This window comes from Equus quagga, chromosome 19, assembly GCF_021613505.1.
Source record: "Equus quagga isolate Etosha38 chromosome 19, UCLA_HA_Equagga_1.0, whole genome shotgun sequence".
In the NCBI taxonomy this organism is placed as follows: domain Eukaryota; kingdom Metazoa; phylum Chordata; class Mammalia; order Perissodactyla; family Equidae; genus Equus; species Equus quagga.
The window spans coordinates 26,056,501-26,084,053 of NC_060285.1; the positions used below are offsets into that span (position 1 = coordinate 26,056,501).

Genomic DNA, 27,553 nt, shown 5'->3' on the forward strand with positions numbered 1-27,553 from the left:
AGGGGAACGCAAACGCCTGTGTGCGTGCTTCTAAACCTCCCCACGCAGACAGGGGAACGCAAACGCCTGTGTGCGTGCTTCTAAACCTCCCCACGCAGACAGGGGAACCGGAATGCCTATGTGCTCGCTTCTAAACGTCCCCATGCAGGCTGAGAAGAGCAGGAAAACTGGGAAGCAAGAGAGATTCGTCTTCTCACAGTTTTCTCTCCTCTTTCTGATTCTGGATGTAAATTGCGTATTGTCTTATATTGTCTGCCATTGTTTCAAATGTATGTTTTCTCCCTTAGACTTTTGCAGGATTGGTGTCCCACTTTATCTATGTCCTCCAACACCTAGCACCGAGGCAGTGTAGTACACAGTACCACAGTCCAGAAGACTTGGGGTCAAGAGCCTGCTTGGAAAGAGCACACACGGTCTGATTCCATTTGTAGGAAATATCCTGAATAGGCCGCTCTATAGAGACACAAGGGAGACTAGAGGCTGCCAGGGGCTGGGAGGGTAGGGGATGGGGAATGACCGCTAAAGGGGATGGGGTGCTTAGAGGAGTGACGAAAAGCTTCTAAAATTGATCATGGTGCTGGTTGCACAACTCAATGTACTAAAAACCACTGAATTTTACACTTTAAAAGGTGAGCTGTATGGGATGCGAATTATATCTCAACAAATCTGTAACAGAAAAAAAGATTCTCCTTGGCATTTATTTGCAGCTTCAGCATCTATAAAATGGCCATAGTAACATCAACTGCACAGAGCTGCTTCAAGGATTAAATGACATACTGTGTAGGAGGCAGTTAGCACTGTGCCTTGGTCATAGTGAGTGCTAAAAAAAGTTCACTCTCTTGGTATAATATGCTCTTTAAATGTTTGCCAGCGGATTCCTACATTTTTAAGTCAAAGGGGAATTAGTATAAAGATGAATGTGAAAGCAGAAAGGTTGCTTAGAAATCAGTCTAGGTCTAGCCTCTCATTTTGCAAATGAGAAATTAGTGATAAACCCAGAAAACTACCACTGATAAGTTCGAAGGAGGTTATGAAAGAGTGAGTGAATTCGAGATCTTAGAAAGATAACCAGGGCCGGCCTGGTGGCGCAGCGGTTAAGTCTGCACGTTCCGCTTCGGTGGCCTGGGGTTCCCAGTTTGGATCCCGGGTGTGGACATGGCACCACTTGGTAAGCCATGCTGTGGCAGGAGTCCCACCTATAAAGTAGAGGAATATGGACACGGATGTTAGCTCAGGGCCAGTCTTCCTCAGAAAAAGAAAAGGATTGGCGGCAGATGTTAGCTAGGGGCTAATTTCCTCCCCCCCACCCCCCCCAAATAACTAAGAAAGGTAACCATTTGCCACATTACTTAATTATATGCACCCTGCTGAGGCAGCAACACCCAACCTGGTTTGGCCCTTTGCAGAAAGAGCAGGTGGAAAGAGCAATTCCATAGCTCATTTTCATGGCAGAGAACTGGGTATGTGCTTACTAGAGTCTAAAACAGAACTTCATCCAGTTTATAATCTTAAAAATTCTATTAAAATTCCCTAAGTAGATTTTTTAAAGCAATCTAAGTTATTTTCCTTAATCTTAGAAATAATAAAAATATTAAATAACTGCTCCAAACTATTTACATGAGGGTTTTTTTTGAACTACATCTTTCTCTTTGTCCCTACAAACACACCCACACGTAATTCTAAGATGCACAATTTTTTACAGCTTATCTCTGATCAACACACAACTTATAGCCAATGGCTTATTCTAGTTTAATTGACAGCATCATTTTCTTTCTTAGCTTTACGTAAAATACTGGTGCCTCAAAATGGATGACAAATTAAAGCATGGTACATGTACATACATATACTTAAAAGATGAACTAGAAATTTGTGCTGGTTGAATGTTCAGGAACACTAAAGTGGTGATAACTGATCCAAGTGTTAGAAAAACCAGAGTTCAAGCACTTCTCCTGGGGCACCGTCTGCTTTATGCGAATAGAATGTGCATCCTCGAACCTGGGAGGAGTTAATAGGCACTCCGGCCTGATTGATAGTTTTGCTAATATAATTCTGGAAAAATGATTAATCAACACAGCTATGCTTGGATATACCTGGATCCTTTTAGGACAAGAAACCATGAACATTTATTAGTTGCTGCATATTCTAGTATTCCACCCTTGGAATGCTCAATGTTTGTGCTGGGCTTCTGTAGGCAATGCTTCAGCTGTTAGGCGATGCTGCAGAAGCCAGCGGGTTGGCTGAGGCCTCCCACCTGAATCCGCAAAGCCTTTCTCTAATAGCTGTGCTTAGTTTAGGGGTGAAGGGATTTCTGCAGCTGAGAGGCTGAGTACTTGGTGTGCTTTGAAGGTCCCTAATGGATGTGCCGAAGGGTCTGACTGGCAAACTCCTCACAAAACAGCAATTGTCTAGATGCTGCTGAAGATAATTAATTCGGGCTTTGGAAAGCTTCCTTCTTGGTGCATTCAATTTAAAGGCCTCCTTCTCTCAGCGTGTGCCTGCAAACACAATTCCTGCAATGACAAGAGAGGATAATAAAAGCTGAAAGTATTGCCAGTACTGGCCTTTCGAACTCGCTTGGAGTTTCCATGGAAGTGGGCACCGGGGTGGATGGATTTGCTTTCTTCTCTGCTTGAGCAATGAGGCTTTCAGCATTTGCTGGTTGGTTTGGAGTGTTTAGAACAGTGTCCCCAGACACATCTCCATCCAGAGCACGTGGGGAGCCAGAGACACTCGGGGAGACTGGCACATGGCTTTGCCCATGAGCCTCTTCTGCCAAACCAACCAAGCAGAAATACAAAACACGAAAGCTAGCCAGCCAGAAAAGATCTGTTCAGGATCATCCTGGAGTTTTGATTCCTAAGGTGGAAAAGAGTACAGAATGGAGTGTCCCCTGAAAGCTTGATTTCGGGGTGGGCAGCTGAAGCTGTCGGCAGAGGTGTTCTGTCCAGCTGGCATGAGCATGTCCAGAAGGCTCTTTCCATTCACTCATTCACTAAGTATGTATTGACACCTACTGTGTGTACACATTCTCCCAGGCGCTGCGGATACAGAAATAGCCAATAAAACAGACAAAATCTCTATACACGTGAGTCCTCCCTTCTAGAGGATGGAGACAAGAAGCAAACAGGTGAACAGATACATCCAGTAGTGATAAGTGATAAGTACTGTGAAAAAAATAAGGCAGGTTTGGGGCCGGCGCAGTGGCGTAGCGGTTAAGTTTGCACACTCCGCTTCGGTGGCCCAGGGTTTGCTGGTTCAGATCCCATGCATGGACATGGCATGGCTCACCAAACCATGCTTTGGCAGGTGTCCCACATATAAAAAATAGAGGAAGATGGGCACAGATGTTAGCTCAGGGCCAATCTTCCTAAAAAAAAAAAAGGCAGGTTAAGGGAGACGGGGTGCCCAGGTGAGGGCAGCTTATTGCTGTTTTATGCAGAGGGGCCCGTGTAGTCCTCTCTGATAGGGCGAGGTTGAGTAGTGTAGAGAGCTGAAGGACATTAGGGAGTAAGTGGTGGAGTGTGTCGGGTGGAGAGGAGAGCAAGTGCAGGCGCCCTCCTGTGGAAGCCTGCTCAGCATTGCAAGGACTGGAATGGAGGCCTAATGGCTGGAGCAGATGGAGCTGAGGAGAGTGGTGGGAGGTGAGGGCTACAGATCATAGTGGGCTTTTCAGGCTTTGGAAGGCCTCGACTTTCCTCTGAGATGAGAGGGTTTGGAAGAGTTTGAGCAGAGGGGTGATGTGATCTGAGTCCTGTTTTCACAAGAGAACTTGGGCTGCTGTGTGAAGAGCGCACCATGGCAGGAGCCAGGGTGGGAACAGGGAGACCAGCTGAGAGTCTGCTGCAATGGTCCAGGAGAAGAGGAGATGGCATGGTCCAGAAGAAGAGCAGATGGCATGGGCCAGGAGAAGAGGAGATGGCATGGACCGGGAGAAGAGGAGATGGCATGGACTGGGAGAAGAGGAGATGGCATGGACCGGGATGGGCCAGGAGAAGAGGAGATGGCATGGACCGGGAGAAGAGGAGATGGTGTGGACCAGGATGATCAGGGTGCAGATGGCAGGGGTGCTTTCATTCTAGGTGTATTTTGAATGTAGAACTGACAGGATTGGATGAGGGATGAGCTGATGGATCTGGTACCAGAGGCACGAGAAAGAGAGGAGTGAAGGGCAACCCTGAGTCTTTAGGTCTGCACAACTAGAAGAATGGAGTCATCATACATTGAACCAGGGGCACCGGAGGCAAAGCCAATTTTTCAAGTAAGATCCTGTTTTGGACTTGCTAAGTCTGAGACGTGCATTAGATATCCAAGTGGAGATGGTGAGCAGGCAGCTGTGAGTCAGTCACAAGAAAGTAGGATCCCAATCTGGTTTGCAAATGTTTGGGTGAGGTTTGTAACTAAACAAAGGGTCCTATCCTCTCTACCAAATACACCAGTCCAAACCTCTCCTGACACCCTCCCTCCCCACTCCACAGAAGCAATGACTGTAGGGGGAGTTGTCTCCTCCCTGAAGAGCTACCACCTTACCACCTGTGTACTTTCCATCTGTTATCATCCATTATGATATTGGGTAGTCAAGAGAATAGTGGCTTTAAACTGTAATTGGTACTTAAATAATCTTGGCTTTGCTGTGTGCTAGCTGTGTGACTTTGGGCAAGTCTCTTATCCTCTCTGAGCCTCAGTTTCCTGTTGTCCACATATCTCACAGGCTTGTTTTGACAATTGAATGGGGTTAATGTGTAAAGAGGCTACCCCTGCGTCTGGCAAATAAGAGGTAATTATAATAGTAAATAACATGTGTCAGGCTCTATTTTATACATCTTTTATATATTTGCTTAATTCTCACAACAACCCCATGAGGCAGATACTGTTATTATTTCCATTTTACAGATAAGGTTAAATAACTTGGCCAGCTTGCAACTCAAGCAGCCCAGCTGTAGGAATTATTCATTTAACCACTATGCTATACTGCTTCTTGAGAATATTCTAGAAATTTTCTTCTCTCTCATTTCCAAGTGTTTTTATTATATGGTTTCAGTTTTCAATTCACAGTTTTGTTTTTTCCTTGTTATTAAATTTTATTCATTATCTGACCCTAAGCCAACTGTTATCCCCTTTATACTAAAATAGGCAGTTTAATGCAATGGCAAGGAAAGAAAAATTCAAATTTTCTGAAACACAAGAGATAAGGCCTATTGCCAGCCTTCTCTGTGGGAAGCCGGGTCAGGGTGACTGGGCCCACGGAGGAAGCTGGAGACATGACTTTCTGCTTGAATAGACAGGAATTGACCAAAAAGAAAAATTATTTTTTTTGGAAAGCCATGAAAATCTGAACAAAGAGGGAGGGATTTGCATTTCAGAATGTTAGGAGAAATGGAAGTCTGTTTGTCCCCTGCGTGTCTGCATATGTATACATATACGTGAAAGTGTGTGCATGCTTGTGTTTGAAGGTGCGTGGTGCATGTGAATGAATGTGTGCACAGCGTGCGAGGGTGTGTGCATTTGGAATACGTAATACTTGTTCGCTACCAAAGGAGTTGGCCTGGTGAGGGTTTGGCAGCAAATGATGGGCTGGGATTAATTTTCTGGTTCATGCGTCTTCGAATCATTGGGCTGGTGACATTGAGAAGGGCAAATAGTCTCCAAGGAGAAAATAAAGTCATGTTCCCCATGAAATAGGTCTGTCATATTTAGCAGATGAAAATACAGGACTCCCCATTAAATTCGAATTTCAGATAAGCAACGAATAATTCTTTAGTATAAATATGTTCCATGCAATATTTGGGACATCTTTTGCCAAAAAATTATTTATCTAAAATTCAAATCTAACTGGGCGTGCTGTATTTTATCTGACAACCTTCCCATGAAAGAGAATGAGTTTAAATATTTGCTGATTTTTAGAAATCTTTAAAATCCACAAACCACTTTTGGACTAGCAAAGATCTTTGGTTCTGGCTAAAGAGTCAACTCATTCTTTTCTTTCTAAGGAAGTCCCTTAACGACTTGGCACCCCCATCTGTGAAATGGGGAACTAGTCTGATGAGCACTCTATTCTCTCCCCAGGGGAAAACCCCACAGAATTTCACATCCTTATCTTCACGTATCATGGCCTGGGGCTCCTCACAGATCTTCATTCTCCACTTCAATAAAAATCCAATTAAGAATTTTGAAAAAGGATTCTTATGACATGCCTTAATAGCCAGCCAGTATCCTGCGGTGTTCAATTTCTTCTCTCTTTTCCCTCTCCCTACTTGCATAGTGACAGAATTCTTCCTTGTAGGCGAGTAGCAAACTCTGGGAAGTCTCTGTAAGGAAAGCACACTGATGGGAAGGCAGAGAGGAAATCTCCGTTGACTCCTGGGAAGCTCAAAGCAGGAACAGGTGAGGCCCAGGATGCAGAGGGCCTGTGATGGTGTGATGGGAGGGGAGCCCTTGGTGCCCAGGCTGGGCTTTGGACCACACGGGACTTCTTCCAACCGGAACAAAGTAGCATGTGGGGGTAAGGCTACCTCGTCTCTCAGCTAACAGTCCCTGGGTTCACACTGTGTCTGTCACTCTTGTGTCTGAACTAGAACCTCTTGGACCTCTGCTTTTCGCATCTGTAAAATGGCTAAATACGAGTGCCTACATCACAGAGTTATTATAAGGACTAAATGACAACATTAATAAAACCGTGTCTGGCTCCCAGGAAGCACTTAATAATTGTTGTCATTAATACTATTATTATTATCTGGGACTATTTTTCCAAATAAGTTCAGTTATAATTTTTATTAATAATCTTTTCTGATGGTAGATGTAATGCACATTCACAGAACAATATGTAAAAATATAGAAAAACCACAGGAAAAGAAAGTAAATCAGAAATACCCCACAAAGCTATCTCTGGTCTTTTTTCCCCTCTGTGTATGTCCCAGTAGTTCTCAGTGCTGACAGTGCATCCGAACCACCTGGGAAGCTTTTAAAATACAGACACCTGGGCCCCAAACCAGCTCTAATAAATCAGAACCTCTAGGGGTAGGGGTATGGAGTTGTATTTTTAAGAAAACATTCCAGAACATTCTATTGCAAAATCAGGCTTAAGAATCCTGGCAGTCACTTATACATGTGCCCTCTCTCTCATATATAGTTTTCAAACATTGGACAATATTGTACATTCGGTTTTGTAACCTGCTGCTGTCAAGTTGCTTTCTCTCTCATCATCATTCATCCACAATATCTTATTTTTTTCTTAAGGCTTCACCTGTGGTTTCTAGTAAGGCCCAATCCACTGCTTTTCATTCAGCGGTCCTCTCACAAAATGAATCCATTTAAAAATGTCATCCGTCCCATCTTCTCTTGCCCTCCAGTCCACCACAGTTGGTGAAGAGAGACCCATTCACCGTTATCCTTTCTCCCCCTCTCTTGGATTTCAGCACCCTAACTGGTGGCCTTGAGTGGCTCCAGCCTTTCAGTTGTCACTCTGTGGCTTTGTGGCTAAGGCCCGAGATCACGCTGGCAGGCATGTCAGCGCAGGTTTGCACATTTTCTTCCCTAAAATATTAATTTCACCCGTAACGCTCTTTTTCATTTAGCGCTCAGCCGACCATGGTGGTGGTGATTTCAGTTCGAAACAACCTCCAAGGACTCTGGGAGTAGGTTTCCTTGGCTGTTGAACTGACATTTTAGGAAAATAAAATGGCATTAAAACACCATAAAAACCCCTGGTAGACGGCTGTCTCCAGTTACTGATTAATGGGAATGGACATGGGGTGAGCCAGGGCCTGAAACCAATTAAGAAGTAAGCGCCCAACCATTTACGCCCCTCGTGCTGCCAGTGTCTGAAATGACCACAATAAATGCCGTAGTCGCAGGACCGCGAACATCGCCCTGACTTTCTGTCCTCCTGGGCTGACACTCTAACTGCCGAATGGAAGCGCAAGTGATGGTCATTTGAAAATTCAGGCACCACAGAGAGAATTTTCCATGCTGGGAGCTAACATCGCCAAGCACCTGCAAACAGCCAAACAGCGTTAGATACTGTACGAAATGATTTCACAGCAGCTCTTCTCATTTTAGAGATAAGAAAACTGAGGTTTTTAGCTAGGAAAACCTGGAAGAGAGATCAAGGAAGCATATGCCTGGGCCGTGGGAGGTTTGATGATAACAAATCCTGCCTTCCCTTTGATGAGAAAAGGATCAGCAAAGTGCATGTGGAGAATGAAAGCAACTCTGAGCCTGGGTTCCGGCAGAATCTGGTCGACAAAGGACACGAAGGGACTTGTGAACCTCTTGTATAAGTCCAGATTCTTGGGTGCAAGTGGCAGAAATCAAACTCAAGCTAGCTTAAACTGAAACAGAAGACGCACAAGTGATGGTCATTTGAAAATTCTTCAAAACCTCGTAGACCAGGGGTTTCTCGAGAAGAGCCTTGATGAAGTGTGCATTTGGGCATCATTTGTATGAGTAGCAGGAAGCATGGGGTATGGCAGGTTACCAACTGGTCTTTGAGTGAGGAAACCAGAGCAGGTCTGGACCCCAGAGCAGGACCATTTGCTTTGGTCTCTGGCCAGGCCAACTGAGGGATCATAATCAGGGCTGCAGGCCACTCTGAGGACAGCAGGGCACTGCAGAGAGAAGTCTGGCCTGGTTAGCACATGAACAGATGTGAACGAAGGAGAGTGCAGTTCCAGAGGAGTGCCGTGCCGGGGGCTCTCAAGGCTGATGGAGGAAGCATCGGGGACGGCCTCTCCTCTCTTGGGAGAGTAAACGTTTTAAACAGTGCCGGTAGGATGGCTTTCTATTTAAGAGCAAAAAGTGATGAAGATCATTAGAGAGATGAAGCGCATGAAATTAGCCAGGGTGTGCTGGCCTATCCCTCATCACAAACCTTAGCAACGGGAGTCTTAATGTGTGGAAACTTTTTATTGCAGTGGGAAAGAATGTGGGTGTTGTAGTCACACAGACTTGCAAGTTCTTCCCCTTCTAACTGGTTATTTAAAGCTCAGTTTCTTCCTCTATATAATGGGGATAGGTACCCACTCATAGGGTGGGGACTGAACAAGATAAGCGCATGCACAGTGGCTGGGACATGTTGTGCTGGTTTCCTATAGCTGATGGGGCCAGAAGGGAAGGGAAGTGAAAGTCTCAACAGCAGGCCGAGATGGCATGGGGTTGCTGTCAGGGGTGGCGGAAGGCTTAGCCTGAGGGGCAATACGACTCACGTCTCATCCGTGGCAGGGAAGGCCCCTACTGCCCTGGCTGAGGCCGGCCCACTCAGTGCGATGGTTTAATGATTTGCCAAGCTGGTGTGAGCATGGCCCTGCTCCGGTTGGTTGGTTAGCAAGGCTGGACTGATAACAGAAGTCATTCTGGGGTCTGCCAATGTTAAGAACGCTTCTCTTCTGTGGGGCAGTTTATACTGCAATTCTTTTTGATCCCAAATAATGGAAATTGTAGGATCCCAGAAGGCTGAGACCAGACAGAGGGATTTTACACTTCCCTTATCCCCTATCATATCAGACGCACCAGCCAAGTAATAGCCCCACAGCTCCTGTCTTCAGCCTGAATATGGGCTTCCTCAGTTTTCCAAACCATCCTCACCCCTGGGTGGTATCTCCCATTTGCCGGTGATGGTGGACAGCAGAGGAGTTGCCCAGGATCCAACCAAGTCTTTGCACCCTGACCAAATGCCCATGCCTGAGAAGGCTTGCTAACCCTCTTTATTCGTTTCCTCGGAGCAGAAACTGAGCATCCAGGGGGACATTTAATTTCATCTCTCCTTCCTGGACACCAAAGGAATGGTTTCTTCCCATTCTTGAAACAAGAAAAGTAAGCAAGAATGATTACTAAACAAAGTGTGGTTTTCACGCAGAGGATTTACGTACTGGGAGGGAATGAAGATATTATTGTAAACTCAACAGATACTGATCTTAATCTGTTCATTGCTTCTGCTTTTCATTAGAAGAAAGAAAAGATTGCTACATGGCAGCAACGGCCAGGTCCTCAGGCACCAGAGAGAGAATTTTCCATGCCGGGAGCTAACATCACCAAGCACCTACAAACAGCATTAGATACTGTACGAAATGATTTCACAGCAGCTCTTCTCATTTTAGAGATACGAAAACTGAGGTTTTTAGCTAGGAAAACCTGGAAGAGAGATCAAGGAAGCATATGCCTGGGCCGTGGGAGGTTTGATGATAACAAATCCTGCCTTCCCTTTGATGAGAAAAGGATCAGCAAAGTGCACGTGGAGAATGAAAGCAACTCTGAGCCTGGGTTCCGGCAGAATCTGGTCGACAAAGGACACGAAGGGACTTGTGAACCTCTTGTATAAGTCCAGATTCTTGGGTGCAAGTGACAGAAATCAAACTCAAGCTAGGTTAAGCTGAAAGAGAAGAAATATACCGGCTCATCTAACTGGGGAACCAGGAGTAGGCATGGGACGTGGATAGAATCAGGTATTTAAGTAACGTTTCCTCTCTCTTTTCTTTGCTCTCATTTTTTCTCATTACAGTCAGGCTTTTGACACTCAGCCAGGCTTGTATGATCCTTGCTCAGCAAGACTAGTGGAAAAAGCAAGTTCTCTCAATGAATATCAAATACACACGGTATGTCCTGAATATAAATGTAGAGAAGGACTCTGATAGGTCCTGTTTGTGTAGTGTCGCTGCCACTGTACCAATTATGATCACCATTGTCAGGGCGATAGGGTGCTATCGCAAGCTCATGTCCAGGGTAGAGCAGTAAATTGTGATTGACAACCCCACGTAAACTATATAGCCTGAGGGTGAAGGAGCTCCCCAAAGGAAGTCAGGGAAGCAGAGCCGACAAAAGAACAGATGCTCACTAGGCCCCTGAACTGACAAGTAGGATCTGAGTGACATCATTTTAATATTGATCCTTTTGTACCCTGATTACTCTAAATACAACAATATCACACACACCACGTGTATTAGTTTGCTGGGGCTGCTATAACAAAATACTACAGCCTAAGGGGCTTAAACCACAGAAATTTTCTTTCTCAGTTCTGGAGGTGGAAGTCTGAGATGAGGGTGCCAGCGTGGTTGGGTCCTGGTGAGAACACTCTTCCCGGCTTGCAGATGTCTGCCTTCTTGCTGTGCACCCACGTGGCCTTTCCTCAGTGTGTGCACAGGGAGAAAGCACTCTGCTATCTCTTCCTCTCTTTATAAGGGCACCAGCTCTGCTGGATCAGGGTTCCACTCTTATGACCTCACTTAACCTTAATCCTCCATAAATGCCCTGTCTTCAGTATAATCACATGGCGGGTTACGGCTTCAACATATGAATCTGGGAGACAAAATTCAGTCTACAGTATCCTGGGATCTAGCTATTTCCAGAGGATACAGTCTACTTCTCTGTTCCATGAAAATATCAGTATTCTAAAAAACATTTCATTCTTGATAAATAACTGCTAGAAATATTTGAAATTCCAGGTAAGTGAGATTCAAAAGGGAAGAACTTGCATTGCCTCTCGATTCTAAGGTCCAGGAGGGCAGTGTTTCAGCCTGGAGCACAGCAGCAGAGCTGAGAAACATGTGAGCTGAGGAAAGTGGCCCTTGCTAAAGACATAACAAGATCAGTAGTTTGGGGGCCATTATCTCACCGTCATTGGATCCCAGTTGGGAACACAAAGGAGGGAGGGAGGCGGGGAGGGCCCCTGTTGTCACTGGGGCGTTGACTAATCTAGAATGTTGAGAGGCAGCCGGTTTCCTGCTGCTCCTTCCCGTCTGGTCTGGTTCTGGGTCTGAAGACACACCTGCTAATGATCAGCTCTGATGCTCTGCCTGCACTGTCCTCAGAGAAATAGAATTTTGGTGGAACATAAGCATTTTTAACAGAACTAAATATGGTATATATACACATGCACACTGGATCAGTTAATTTAAAACCGGCCTCAGAAAAATTCTCATTCTCATGTTTTTAAAAATGTCTTCCTAAAACCTGGTGCAGTTTTTACAGTTTTTTCTGTTTATTCTCTTTACTGGGTTTTGTATTTCAGACCCAGTTATAGTTTGTTGCTGGGTTAAAGGAACTATTGCTACTTCCTTAAATTTTTAAGAATAAAGAGGAACAGGTGTGACTGCTTCCAAACAGCACTCATTTTCATGGAGTGTGGTGGCTGCTTGCTCTGGAGCTGCCAGCCTGGGTACCAGGCCCACCTCACTATTTACCTGCTCTGTGGCTCTGGGCTGGTTAATCTTTCTTAGCCTCATAAAATTGTAGGATATATGAAATAATATATGCAAAGCACATATAACACAATGCCTATCCATAACAAATGCTCTAAAATGATAATGACATTATAATTATCCTTCTCTTTTGCAAATTGCTCCATGTCTCAAATGCAGGGGTCTAAAACTCAAATGCCTTCTGGGGCCAGTAAAATAATTTAAGTGTGTAAAGCTACTTGGCGTAGGGCAATAGGGAATGGAGGAAACTACGATGAAGGGGGGAGCGCATGCTCCGCCAAAAGAAAGTCACATTTTATAACAAAAAGGAAAGGAAGGAGGGGAGGAAAGTAGGCAACACTGCATGTGTCTGCTAGCTGGATCTGGGCCTGGAGCCACCAGTTTGCGACTCTTACTCTGATTTAAAGGTGAATATATTTTAAGGAGCTGAGTGAGCTATGTTTGGGAAACAGATCCCAGGTCTTAACCCTCAGTTTTCAACTGTTAGTGACAAAGGAATCTCCCTCTCAAATTTCTAACCAAGAGGAGTCAAGTCACTCTAAGTGCTTTGGGGTAAAGGACCGATCTGCCCCCAAACCAGCGCAAATGAGATACTCGACGATTTTCAATAATTTAGTATCAATGACAGCAACACAACAGCTCTGTCTTTATTTTTGTTTATTCTCAGGATGAGACTAGATTTGGAGACAGGCATTTTTCTGGTAATTGAATGGCATGATACTGGTTTCAAAGGCGAAGCTATGAGTTGCTTTGTTAGACACTCTCTGGGGACAAGCCTGAAAAATTCTATAAGCCATGGATAATATTTACTAATATGATTTGCAATCTATACACATTTATGTATGCTCTTTAAAGGAGAACAAGGGAGGGAGTTCAGGCTTTTCTTAACACGGAAAAGACAACACGATATGATTTGGGGAAGATGACAAGTATTCATATCCCTTTTCCAAAATCTCTCTTCCATGGTGCCTGAAATTGTTATATTACTCAGACCTTTGTTATAAGGACATTAGCATTCTTCTTAAAATATCACCTCCCAGGCAATCCTGGAAGAAATGTTACATTGAGCTGTTATCCGTCACTTATCCCCCATGTCCTGTTAGCTTATCAAATTCCAGTAAGCTAGCTGTCTTCAAAGGAAGACAATAAGAGAGAAGTGATCTGAATCAGTAGATGCAGTAAAGGTGATGGCCCTCCCCAGTTGAGTGGACCTCATCCCATCTACTGAAGGCCTGAATAGAAGAAAAGACTAAGAGAGACTCCTCCCTGCCTGACTGTCTTTGAGCTGAGACACCAATCTTCTCCTGCCTTTGGACGTGGACTCAGACTCGGACTGAAACTCACAGCATTGCTTTCCTTGTTCTCGTGCCTTTGGACTCAGACTGGAACGACACCATCGACTTTCCTGGGTCTCCAGCTTGCCAACTGCAGATCTTGGACTTCTCAGCCTCCATAATCATGTGAGGCAATTCCTTACAGTAAATCTCCTTAGGTAGATAGGTAGATAGATAGATAGACAGACAGACAGGCAGACAGATAGTTATCCTCTTGGTTCTGTGTCTCTGGAGGGCCCAGACTAATGTAGGCATCCTCCTTGGTCTGGGCAGGGAGTCTTGGGAAGAGAGGGGAGTTGTAAGTATCACTTCATGGAAGCTGATATTTGGGCTGAATTCTGAAGAATACAGCAGAGTCAACAAGGAGGGAGATTGTTTATTGCATGCTTCAAGCCTCTGTCCCCAGATCTTTCCAGTTCAGAATTTTAATCAACTACTTGGGTGACTATATAAAACGCACATTTATCACTGGCAGATGGCACAAAGTTAAGAGAGATAAGTGTTACTTTGGACAGTGGCAAAGTCAGTGCTCGGAGAGGTCTTGGCAGGGTAGAGGAGGGGCCAAGTCCCACAAAATGAAGCTGAACAGAGGTCAGCGAAAGGCCTCGCACTTGTGTCAAGAAACAAGATAAAGCAAAACAACAAAAACAACCAGCTGCACAAGCTGGGCAGGGGGTGAGAGGTGGGGAAAAAAAGACATTAAAAAAAAATTATTGGGGCCAGCCCAGTGACATAGTGGTTAAGTTTGCAGGCTCTGCTTCTGCAGCCTGGGGTTCGCGGGTTTGGATCCTGGGCCTGGACCTACACACCACTCATCAAGCCATGCTGTGGCAGCAGCCTGCGTACAAAATAGAGGAAGATTGGCACAGATGTTCGCTCAGGGCCTATCTGCCTCACCAAAAAAAAAAAAATATGTATATTTTTTATGGAGATATTATTGACAGGTAACATTGTATTAGCTTCAGGTATACAACATAATGCTTTGATATATGTATATATTGCAAAATGATCACCACAATAAGTCTAATTAACATCCATCACAACACATAGTTACAATTTTTTTCTTATGATGAGAACTTTTAAGATTTACTCTCTTAGCAACTTTCAAATATACAATACAATATTGTTAACTGTAGTCCCCATGCTGTACATTACATCCCCAGGACTTATTTATCTCATAATTGGAAGTTTGTTCTTTTTGACCCCCTTCACCCATTTTGCCCATCCCCCACCCCACACCTCTGGCAACCACCAACCTGTTCTCTATCTCTATGAGTTTTGTTTTGTTTCTCTAGATTCCACACATAAATGAAATCACGCAGCATTTGTCTTTCTCTGTCTGCCTTATTTCACTTAGCATAATGCCCTCAACGTCCGTCCTTGTTGCTGCAAATGGCAAGATTTTTTCTTTTTTATGGCTGAATAATACTTTGTTGTATATAGATAGATAGAGAGATGGATAGATAGATAGATAGATACCATACCTTCTTTATCCATTCCTCCATCGATGGACACCTAGGTTGTTTCCATGTCTTGGCTACTGTGAATAATGCTGCAGTGAACATGGGGGTGTAAATATCTTTTTGAGCTAGTGATTTTGTTTCTTTGGATAAATATCCAGAAGTGGAATTGCTGGATCATATGCTAAAAAAGATTTATTTATATTATATGTTTTAGTTCAGAAGTTGGCAAACTATGGTTCATCAGCCAAATTCAGCCAATTGCCTGTTTTTTGTAAATCAAGTTTTACGTATTGTCTATGGCTGCTTTCATGCCACAGCAGCAGAGTGGAGTAGTTGCAACAGAGACCGTATGGATTGCGAAGTCAAAAACACTTGCCATCTGGCTCTTTATAGAGAAGTTTGCTGATCCCTGGTCTAGTCCATACTGGGTTCAATGTGAGTCAAGAGTGTGATATGTGCAATAAAAAAGCCAATTCTCTCTTAGGATCCACTTATAAAAATACAGATGTTTAAAATCATTTCTCAGTGATTTTACAATGAATGAACAAACACCCAAATAATGGCCCATCCTGGTCTTTGTGGCCCAGAGCCCACCAGAGTCCTGGGCTCCATACTGCGGATAGAGTTAAAGAGGGATTCTGGAGCTGGAAACTAGCAACTGGAGCTCAGTCTGAGGAAAGGGGTGAAGGGTATTGGGAATTGTATCAGGGACAAATGAAGGCAACAGAGTCTGAAGAAGCAACTGCCCAAGAGGGTTACCAACTGCATCAGTTGTTGATGACATTTATGTACACCACACACATAATGTCTGTATGATGACATTTACTGAGTCTTATGTACCAGGCTCTTTAAAGATATGATCTCATTCTATCCTCACAACAACCTTATGAGATTGGTAGTATAAGTATGCCTATTTTGCAAATGAGGAATCTGTGGCATAGAAGGATTAATTTGCCAAGATCATACAACCAACAAATGGAGAGGAGGAGATTCAATCTTTGCAACGTGACTACAGCCCATATGCTTAATTGTATACCATTAGCTGTCCTCTGTTATTTAAAGGGATATTAATAAGCTTGTCATCTGTGATTCTAATGGACAGAGCATCAGCCAGAGGAAACAGGAAAACAGATTCCAGCGCAATGCAAGGGAGACTTTTCAAATGTCCAGATATGGAACAAGTGTTTCAGTGGGGAGGAAACCCTGTCATTAGGGTGTGATCAAGTAGGAGCCAGACAACTTGGCCAAGATTTCAGAGAGAGGATTCCAGAATGGATAAAAGCAGATGGTCTCCAAGATTCCTTCCCCCTCTGTAGTCTCTCATGGTCTGAGGCTTGGGACACTCCCTAGAATGGTTGGCTTAGGTCAGCAAGAGGCAGCAGTAGATTGGGACCTGGGAGAGAGGCCCTTTTCTAAGTATATGTGTTAACTTGTTTAATCCTCAACAGAATTGAGTGAACAGATATCACGAAAGTCATCATTGCCATTTTACAGATGCAAAAACTGAGTCATTTAGTGGCTACATAATTTATCCAGAGTCACACAACTAATAAGTATTAGAGGCAGGAGGTGAATTTAGGCAGTCCAACTCCAAAGCCTATGCTCTTAAACATTTCCATATAAAAGTCTCTTATTAAGAGGGAATGTGTAATCTGAAAATGCTCCTTTTATTTCACCCTGCCTTCTCACCAAGATTTGGATATGTCCCCTTCCCGTATTGCAAACCACTGTGTTCCTAGACATTATTGGCAGCAGCTGCTAATGCAACAGTCTCATTTTGTCAGGTGATAATTTATAGGGTCTGATTCTTCTGCTTTGGAAATAGGCTCCAAGGTGGGGAGTTCCCAAATGCATCACAAACTCCTGCAGGCTAATCAAGCCGCAATGACTGTGCTCATTCTCTCAGAAGTCCCATCTGAATGTATAAACAATAATGGCCTACTCACAATATAGGTCTGGTTCCTGTTTAAGTATTATCTCTGCTGTGGGAACCACTGACTTTCCATATCTCTTCGACAGAGGCAAGGCCAAGCTTTAAACCAGTGATTTCTGCTTATTAATTTCCCCGATGGGCAAGGTGGAATTTGGCCATAATAGGGACTACACTTAACACATAGTAGGTGCTCAATATGTATTTGCTTAATACGTGCGATCCATTGGGATTTATTGACTTTGGGGAAATGAAGGTGTTGCGGTAATTTACTTTCCCTTATGGTGATTTTTGGACTTTGACAGTGAGTAACTAGTCTTATTTTAATTTTTTTCCCCCAAGAGATTTGTGCTTCCAGTAACTGGGCAACAAAAATGAAAGTATCTCCTAAATTGCATCACATTCTGGAATGTAAAAGTCTTGCTTCAGAAAAGTTGTTGTCATTATTTAGACAAAACAGTGTGTTTCTAGTCTGCTTTTCTTCCAGATCTTTTTCTCCATATTCAAAGAAAGCATTGCCAGTCCAATCAGGACATGAACATGAATTGTGAAATAATTGATTCACTCTATAGATAAGGATACAGGCTTTTGTGTCTAAGGAGACCGCTTGATTCACTGTGAGCAAGGACAGAGCGTTCCTTGCCTGGCTTATTTACCACGTGTTTTAACCACCCAGCCTCTCAGGGCAGCCTCCGTTCCAAAAGGACAGAGATTTGAGCTTGTTAGGGTGATGGCTTAGATAAGAGCCTTGTCACCAGTTCTGCACTTTTCTTCCTCCTCTCACTTCTGCTCAGGAACTAAGCTCCGTCACCTGATATGGCAAGACTGGCATCCTCCCAGTGGGTAAGTTTCCCAGAGACGGGGCACTATGTTGTGGGCTCCTCAATGGCAAGAGCTTTGTCTTACTGTCTTTGTACCCTGTCACCTTCTATACCACCTAGCACACAGGAAGTACTTAAGAAACGTTGGTTGGGCTATTCGACTGAGGCCCGTGCAGAATGCACACACTCTGTCACCCTCTCTCTCACCTCCCACATCCCGTCAGTCTCCAAACCCTGTGCATTTGCCCAGAGGTAATAGTCAAAATATTAAACCAATAGTACAGCATGGACACTGACCAATCAGCCTTGGAGGTAGACCAGGATACTGAAGGCCCCTCCTGCGATGGATGTGAACCCTTTAGTTCCAGTTTTACTGAGGGGCATGTAGAGAAGCGACATTCAAGGGAGGGGAACTGGGGGTCGGAGCAGCAGCTACCTCCCAGCTGAAATGGAAGTATTTAAATATTTTAACAGTGGGACAGCTGTCCTTGTGCATACCAGCTGATCATATCTGCTTAATTCCCTCAAAGCCATCCAATACAGTGCAGCCAGACTTATCTTTTTTTCCCCCCAAAATGGAAATGTCATTTCTTTTCTCCCCAGATAAACATGGTTGTTGTAAAAATATAATAAAATAAAATGAGCTGGGAAGATGGTAGCTGCAGGATCGTTTCTGAAATTTTTCTGAATCTCCAGATAAAGACAGAACAGCTAGATGGCTAACTAAAAATGCAGGAACACATTTACGACAAAACTGGGTGACAAGATATCCCCCCAAATCTCTGTATACATGAAGACCTGCGTGGTATTAACGTCTGTGCAGAAGAAAGCAGAGGAAAGCTGTGGGGCGTTGGGTGGATCTGAGAACAGGAGAATCCCCAAACAGTCAACAGGCAGCCACTGGAAAGCATGGCCGGCCCATCCAAGAACAGCAGCTGTAACTGGGACCAGGTTTGCTGAGTCCAACAGCAGGAAAGTGGAACGGGTTTGCAGTGAAAACTGAAGGAGATGGAGCATTCCAGCCCCTATGAACTGTTGAAACAACCAGTGAGGGACCCCTTTCAAGACCGGACAGTAGAGAATGAAAAAAATAGGCCGCATGTAAGTGGAGGAAGGGAAGAGGGCCAGGAAATCTCAGAAAATAAGGTGCAGGGGTCCGGCCAGGTGGCGCAGCAGTTAAGTGTGCACGTTCTGCTTCAGCTGCCTAGGGTTCCCTGGCCCAATCCCTGGTGGAGAGATGGCACCACGTGTCAAGCCATGCTGTGGCAGGCATCCCACATATAAAGTAGAGGAAGATGGGCATGGATGTTAGCTCAGGGCCAGTCTTCCTCAAGCGAAAAGTGGAAGATTGGCAGCAGATGTTAGCTCAGGGCTAATCTTCCTAAAAAAAAAAAAAGAAAAAGAAAATAACGTGCTGTATTTTTTAGCTCCCATAAAAATATCAGGGAGCTCTGTTAAGTTAAAAAAAAACTACCTTGGGCCACACTTCCTCTTAAAATTTCAGGAAAACTGATTTTCCATAAAAATAAGCAATAAAAACTATCAAGATCAAATCCCACACAAAGCTATTTTAGGGAAAAAAATATGTGGAACAGAACAACATCTGTTCAGACAATGAAATCACACCAGAAAGACACGCCCACAGAAGCAAGACTATAACCTTCTATTTAAAAGCCAGTTAAAAGATATTAAGAACACGATAAAAGATATGAAAAAGTAAAAGATCAAATTAGAAAAAAATTTTAAATGAATGATAGAACTCAGGAAAGAATTGGGAATAAAAGAAATAAAGACCAAACTAAAAACAAATAAATACAATAGATAAGCCCTTAAGAAAAGCAGAATGTGAAAAGGAATTTTTTAAGTGTAAAAACAAATAATTAAGAAAAGAAAATTTCAAGAGAAAGTGACAAATATTGAGGAAAGGAAAAAAAGATCCAACATACAGACAATAGGAATCCCTGAAGACAAAAACTAAAGGAAGAAAACAGAACACACACTAAGATTACAATTTAAGACAATTTTCCCAAAGTTAAAAAAAATATTTGAAACTACACATGAAAAGAACACACTGCACACTTGAAATGTGATACCAAAACTACCCATACTTACACATATTCTGGAAAAATTACTGTCGTTTAAAGAAAAAGAAAAACATTCCTTTGATCATTTAAGTAAAACAGCAAGAGAAAGAAAATTATATTAGTATCAGACTTTTTGAGAGCAATGATTTATCCCAGGAAAAACTAGAATAACATATTTAACTAATTTAAGATACTCAAGGAAAGAAAATGTGAACCAAGAATTTTATATACAGTAAAACTGACTTTCAAGTATTTAAGTATTTTAGCTGACAAATGTTATCAATAGACAAACTGTTATCAGTATTCAAGCACTCAGGGAATATTGTTCCCATGAACCTTTCAGAGGATTCTACTTGAGAACAAGCCTCAGACAAGAGCATGATGGTGAGAATTAAACGCACAGTTGTTTTTTTATTATTTTTTTAGATTTATTTTTATTTTTTATTTTATTTTATTTTTTTAAGATTTTATTTTTTTCCTTTTTCTCCCCAAAGCCCCCTGGTATATAGTTGTGTACTCTTCGTTGTGGGTCCTTCTAGTTGTGGCATGTGGAACGCTGCCTCAGCGTGGTTTGATGAGCAGTGCCATGTCCGCGCCCAGGATCCGAACCAATGGAACACTGGGCTGCCTGCAGCAGAGCGCGCGAACTTAACCACTCGGCCACGGGGCCAGCCCCCAGTTGTTTTTTTAATTAAGACAAGATGGGTGTTAAAAGCAAGAGAGTATGATATGTAATGGCTATATGATCAGATAATGTAGACATAGCACTATTTAAAAATGAGGGACCAGAGAGAGTAAATTCAAAAATGTTCTTTAACGTTTTCTGTAATAATATTTAGTAGTATCAGTACTGCCATTCTGAGACAGTTGTACGAAAATGTAAATTATTAATTATAGGATGTTCTAATTCTATCATCGTCTGTGTTCACAAGAGCCAGGATCCTGATTTGGAAGAAAGAAGGTACGGATATAACACAAAAAAGGCTCAGTAAAACCACACAAATTTAAATTGGAAGTATTAGTATTTCTATATCATCCAAGACTATACACACTATAATATGTGCATAGACTGTAGATTAAAAGAGACAAGTCTTGTAGTCTTAGCTCTGTGTCCTAAAGAGGCCTAAAGCTTTTGACCAAGGGAACCATATGGAGCATCTCTAGTACCAATATCATGGACTTGAGATGCCATTTACCACTAGATGAAATTAAGGCTTCTTAGATGCCTTATGGATGATTCTTGGAGAAATAGCGGGTTCCTATCTGGCACAGAAAATATACAAGATGAGTCTAGAACATTTTTCATACCCGATAGTAAGGAAAGTATCAAAAATTTTTAGGGACATGGCAGAAAAACCTCAGAAGCTGAATTGAAGAGTCTTTCACTGACCAAAGATGAGACAGTTTGAGCCTTCAGAAAGCATAATAATTGCAATTGATTAAAATCCATCAAATATGTTTAGATCCATGAATTGATACAAATATTTAAAAATATAAATGATCGCTTTGGGAAGATGATAGGAAACCAATTCATTGTCTTGAAAACAGGTAAAGAAAGAAATAGAACCAGGCATTTATCTTGCCTTTTCTGTGTAAACTGTAACACTGGGTAACCAATAGGGAGCAATTATTTCTTTATAAAAGCATTTCAATTAATGGAAAAAAAATAAATATACAACTAGAAATTTTATATTATTGTTATTTTTTTTTATTGAGGTATGTAGAAATCTTTATTTTGCAATCCTTAAAAAGTCAGTGGATTGAGGGGCTGGTGCTGTGGCCTAGTGGTTGAGTTTGGTGTGTTCCACTTCGGTGGCCTGGGTTTGGTTCCCAGGCATGACCTACACCACTCATTGCTGGCCATGCTGTTGCGGTGACCCACATACAAAATAGAAGAAGATTGGTACAGATGTTAGCTCAGGGCAAATCTTCCTCCGGAAAAAAAAGGTCAATGGATTGAGGTACTGATTAATAGCTGCTAACAGCACCAAAAGAGATACTGCCAGACATGACACGCCTCTTGATAAAAATGCAACACCACCAAAGAGAATCTGAATGCAGCTGCCATTTTGTAAGAAACACAGAGGACAGAGGAACAAATTGAAGTGACCACAACTGTACAAGCTGCAAAATCGAGACTGCGGGAGACTCGACAAGACAAATGCCCCACGAGTTCTTCAACAGATATGGGAAAAGAAAGGAAGGGAGAGGGAACCTGCAACTTCAGCAACACATCAGATTATTTTTAAATGGGCACGACATCTAGAAATGCTTCCACACCTGAGTGATAAAACTATAAAGAAATGTACAGAAACTAGGAATTAAAAAGTCAAGCTAGTACTTACTTTTGCAGGGAGGAGAGGGGATGGGATATGAGGGGTTTCTGCCTTATCTGGCAAAGTCGTATTTGTTGACTTGGGTGGTGGTTGCAAGAATGTTCACCTTAAAAAGCTATGCATTTGTTTTTTGTTTGAGTTTGTATCTGTGTTTTATTTTCAAATAAAAAGTTTAAAAATGATACTGAAAAATTGTAAACTTTCCCCTTAATTCTCTACCCTGACCTCAGAGATTAACACTTAACATTTTGGTGTTTGTCTTTCTAGACTTTTAAAAAAATTTTACTGAGGAAGTTTTGCCCTGAGCTAACATCTGTTGCCAGTCTTCCTCTTTTTTTGCCTTTTTTTTTTTTTTAGGAAGATTAGCCCTGAGCCAACATCTATGTCAATTTTCCTCCATTTTGCACGTAGGTCACCACCACAGCATGCCTGACAAGTAGTGTAGGTCCACGCTGGGGATCTGAACCCAGGAATCCAGTCCGCCGAAGTGGAGAGCACCAAACTCAACCACCATGCCATGGGGCTGGCCCCCTTTCTAGAATTTTTAAAGCATTTAAGCATGTATGATATGTAGGTTTTATCTAACTGGGATTATTCTGCAGATGCAATTTTGAAACCAGTCTTTTTACTCAGCAATATATCATAGATATTTTTCCATGTCAAATCATCTAGAGCAGCCATATTCATTTATGATAAAAAAGTAATTATTTTTAAATAAAAATATCTGTTCCTAAACAAAAAGACAACCCACCAACTGAGAGAAAATATTTGCAAATCATATATCTGACAAGAGGTTAATCTCCAAAATATATAAAGAACTCACACAACTCAACAGCAAAAAACAACAACCTGATCAAAAAATGGGCAGAGGATGTGAACAGACATTTTCCCAAAGAAGATACACAGATGACCACTAGGCACATGAAATGATGTTCAACATCATTAATCATCAGAGAAATGCAAATCAAAACTACACTAAGATATCACCTTACACCCTTTAGAACGGCTATAATCACCAAGACAAAAAAATAACAAATGCTGGAGAGGATGTGGAGAAAAGGGAACCCTCATTCACTGCTGGTGGGAATGCAAACTGGTGCAGCCACTGTGGAAAACAGTATGGAGATTTCTCAAAAATTTTAAAATAGAAATATCATATAACCTAGCTATCTCACTACTGGGTATTTATCCAAAGAACTTTAAATCAACAATTCAAAGTGACTTATGCACCCCTATGTTCACTGCAGCATTATTCACAACAGCAACCCAAGTGCCCACTGACTGATGACTGGATAAAGAAGATGTAGTATATATATATACACAATGGAATACTACTCAGCCATAAAAAAGACAAAATCGCCCCATTCGCAACAACATGGATGGACCTTAAGGGTATTATGTTAAGCGAAATAAGCCAGACAGAGAAAGACAAACACTGTATGATTTCACTCCTATGTGGAAGATAAACTAACACAAGGACAAAGAGAACAGTTTAGTGGTTACTAGAGGGGAAATGGGGTTGGGGGGTGGGCACAAGGGGTGAAGGGGCACATTTATATGGTGACTGATAAATAACAAGGTACAACTGAAATTTCTCAATGTTATAAACTATTATGACCTCAACTAAAAAAACATCCGTTCTTTACCAAAAATTTCAGGCATTTCAGAAAAGTACAAAGAAAAGTAGCACATTCCTCAAAACCTTACCACCCAAAAAAGAAATCCTGCCATTGTAACTATGTGAGGTGATGGATGTTAACTAAAGTTCTTGTGACAATCATTTTGCAATATATACGTATATCAAATCAATATGTTCTATACTCTAAGGTAATACAATGCTATATGTCAATTATATCTCAATAAAACTGGAAAAAATCTCACCACCCCAAAACAATGAGCGCTAATATAATTCAAGAAGTCTCTCTAAATATATAAAGGTAGGTGAGAGGGAGAATTTTATGATTATTTCCCAAAGTTATTTTAATTGAAATATCAAATTTAAGTTTCACTTTTACAGAAGAAAAAACTGCAATAAATGCAAATAATTCAGTTTCAGATAACTGTATTTTTCCACCGTAAGAGAAATGTTTTACAAGACATTCCTGAAGTTAAGAAAAAAAATTAGGAAATCATTGAGAGGTTAAAGTTGTGATATATCTCGACTAATTTCAGTTTCAGATGCTCACAATTGGTTCCCTGATGGTGAAAGATGAGATAATTAGTATTTTACTTCCTCCTTCTCTCACCTCCTGGTTTTTAAAATCTTTCTACTATGTTTACTTTGTGAGGATTCATAACATTTACATTTTGTTCCACAGCTAGAATTCCATCAGTTGTTTGGTCTTAGTTCCGTATTTACGCAGCTTACCTGCCTATCTTCAGTACTTTTACCTGTTACCTTGGTGTCTTCTGTTCCCGAATTCTTTTTTTTTTTTTTTAAATTCATCTCCTGGTCCTGATTGGTTGGATTTTATTAAGAAAGATTCATGGGGGTTTTACTCTCTCAGTTCTTTCATGCTTGAGACATCTACCTGTGGCTAGGTGTCATATTCCCAGGTCACACTTTTTTCTCTCCAAACTCTGTAGACATTGCTTCATTGTCTTCTGACATTGAGGTGGTTTGGAAATGTTTGTATCTAGCTTGCTTCCACCCTTACCCACCTCCACCTCTGTGGATGATTGTCTTTTCTGCCCAGATGTCTAAATAATTATTTTCCCTTAAAAATTAGTAACTTAACCTGGCTATATCTTGATGTTAGCTCAAAGTAGTTTTTTTCCTGGTATACAGTAGAACATTTCCTCTGCAGATTCTGTCCTTCCCTCATTTTAGGAAAATGTTCCTGTATTGTGTTTCTGAATGCATATTTTGTTGCATTTATTGGATTCCCTACATCAATTAGGGACACCAATTATCTTTATGTCTGATTATCTCTTGATTCATTTATTATCTTCTCTCTAATTGCTTTACTCCCTCTGCGCTTTCTCTTTGTATTTGCCATAATTATTTCAAGCCTTTTATCTATGCCATTAATTCAATTTTCAATTGTGTCTTTCCTGTTATTTGGCATTTCTAATTTATGTTTTGGATATATAATGGTGTTGTTTCAGTTCTTGATTCATTTCCTTAGCCCTGAAGTCTCCTTTTTACTCTCCTTCTGTCATTTTATTATTTCAACTTTGAGGTCTTATTTTCTCAGGTTCATATTCTTATTAAAGTCTTTATAGTGCAAGGCACTCCCTGGGGATCTCCTGTATCTTGGGGTTATGTTTTCTTCCAGATTGGTTTCTTCATAGTTCACCCATTATCTTCCTTCCTCCTCAGCCCTCCTTTTTTTGTCTGTACCACCGTTGCATGGTCATCATGCAGATTTTTCATCTCATTCTTGTTTAACAGGGGTGGCTCCAACCAGATCTTTTGGTCACTGTTATACAGTGTGGATGAAGTCTCCTCGCCCAACTTCCCACCTTAGTAGGATGAGCTTGTTGCCTTCTCTCTGCGCTAGTTTTTGTCCATTAGGTTAGGTATTAGGAAAAGGAGAATCTGTGATCATGTTTTACTCTACTATCTTTGCCCTGAAATCTTAGGATGGTTTTTCTAAAATACAAATTTTATCCTGCTTAAAATATCTTGCTTAAAACTCTTCAGTGGCTTCTCATTGCTTTTAGGGAAAATGTCTAAACTTCATAACTTACATCCAAAACGCTTCATTATTTGGCCCACCTACGTCCCTAGTCTCAGGTCTCCTATCATTCTCTACCTTATTTGCTAACTGATCACAGGAGGTTTTTTGCTGACCCTGGATCTGGCCTCGGAACCTTTCTGAACACAGGGTTTCAGGTAGCCTATTGGTCATCTGCTCTAGTTAAATCCCATCTAAAACTTAGTTCTAGTGTTCTCTTTCCTGGGGAGGTTTCCCAGAATAATCCTCCCTTCCTTGTCCAACATGTGCACCTCAGATATCATTCTTTTGGGCCTTTCTGTCATAGAATTTATCATACTTAACTGTAATTGTCTTTTACAGTATGGCATAATGGGTTTGGGAGCCAGACTACCTGGGTTCAGAAATTAGCTCTGCCACTTGCTATCTGTGTGACTTTGGGGGACATTACATAAACTTTCTGTGCCTGTTTCCTTATGAGAATTAACTAAGTTAATGCATGTAAAACCTTCACTGAGCACATGCTCAATAAATATTATTTATTGCTTTTTATTAACCCTCTTGAATTTATTGATGCTTGCTTTGTTTCCCAAGATATGGTCTATCCTTGAGAATGTTCCATGCACGCTTGAGAAGAATGTGTAACCTGCTCTTTTTGGATGAAGTGTTCTATATATATCTATTAAGTCCATCTGGTCTAATTTTTCATTTAATTCTATAATTTCCTTGTTGATTTTCTGTCTGGATGATCTATCCATTGGTGTTAGTGGGGTGTTGAGGTCCCCTACTATTATTGTATTGTTGTTGATGTCTCCTTTTAGTTTTGTTAATAGTTTCTTTACAAATTTTGGTGCTGCTGTGTTGGGTGCGTATATATTTATAAGTGTTATGTCATCTTGGTGGAGTGTCCCTTTTATCACTATATACTGCCCCTCTTTGTCTTTCTTTATCTGTTTTGCTTTGAAGTCTACTTTGTCTGATATGAGTATGGCAACACCTGCTTTATTTTGTTCATTATTAGCTTGGAGTATTGTCTTCTATCCCTTCATATTGCTTTTTATTAAAATGAGCCATCACTGACAGCAATAATGGCCCCATGTCACCCAGAGGCCCTACCTGACTATCCAGGAGCTGTCCGTGGTGCTAAAATAATGTTCTTCATCACAGAACAATGTCCCCACCGTCTGTCATACATTTAGCCCTAAATGGGGTAAATCTGTGGCGTCTTTCCAGCTTAGCAGCAGATACAGAAACTGTTTCTCCCTTTCCATTTCCACAACCACCATCCTAGTCCTGGCCTTGGTCACCTCATCAGCTCCATTTGGTGTGAGTGAGGCGAGCCTCTTAACTGGTTTCCCTACCTCTGGACCATTTGATCGACCACATTCACATTATCCTCCTCCAAACCTTTCTTTATATCAAGTTATGTCCCTACTCATTAACTCACAAGGATTTTTGAAAGAATAGAAGCAACTCAAATGGCAACATGAGGGAATAATTAAATGACAACACATTTATTAATGAGATGTGCACATTAAGCAGCCAATAAAGGTTATTATTAAGGCCATGTAAAAATATAAGAAACCATTTGGTGAGGAAAAATAGCAAACTACAATACGATTTTAACATCATTCATTTATTGAACATGTATCGAGTACCTATTTTGTGATAGGCCTTAGAGATGTAAGAATTATTAAGTCAGTCCCTTCTTTAAAGGAGCTCAGAGTCTAGCAGAAGA

General features: G+C 41.7%; 1 protein-coding gene across 8 annotated transcripts in view; it reads right to left on the reverse strand.

Moving 5' to 3' along the window:
• The window catches only part of LOC124230236 (translation initiation factor IF-2-like), a 59,004-nt gene that overhangs the window by 24,905 nt on the left and 6,546 nt on the right, over positions 1-27,553 (reverse strand). The gene's annotated exons all lie outside the window — the stretch shown is intronic.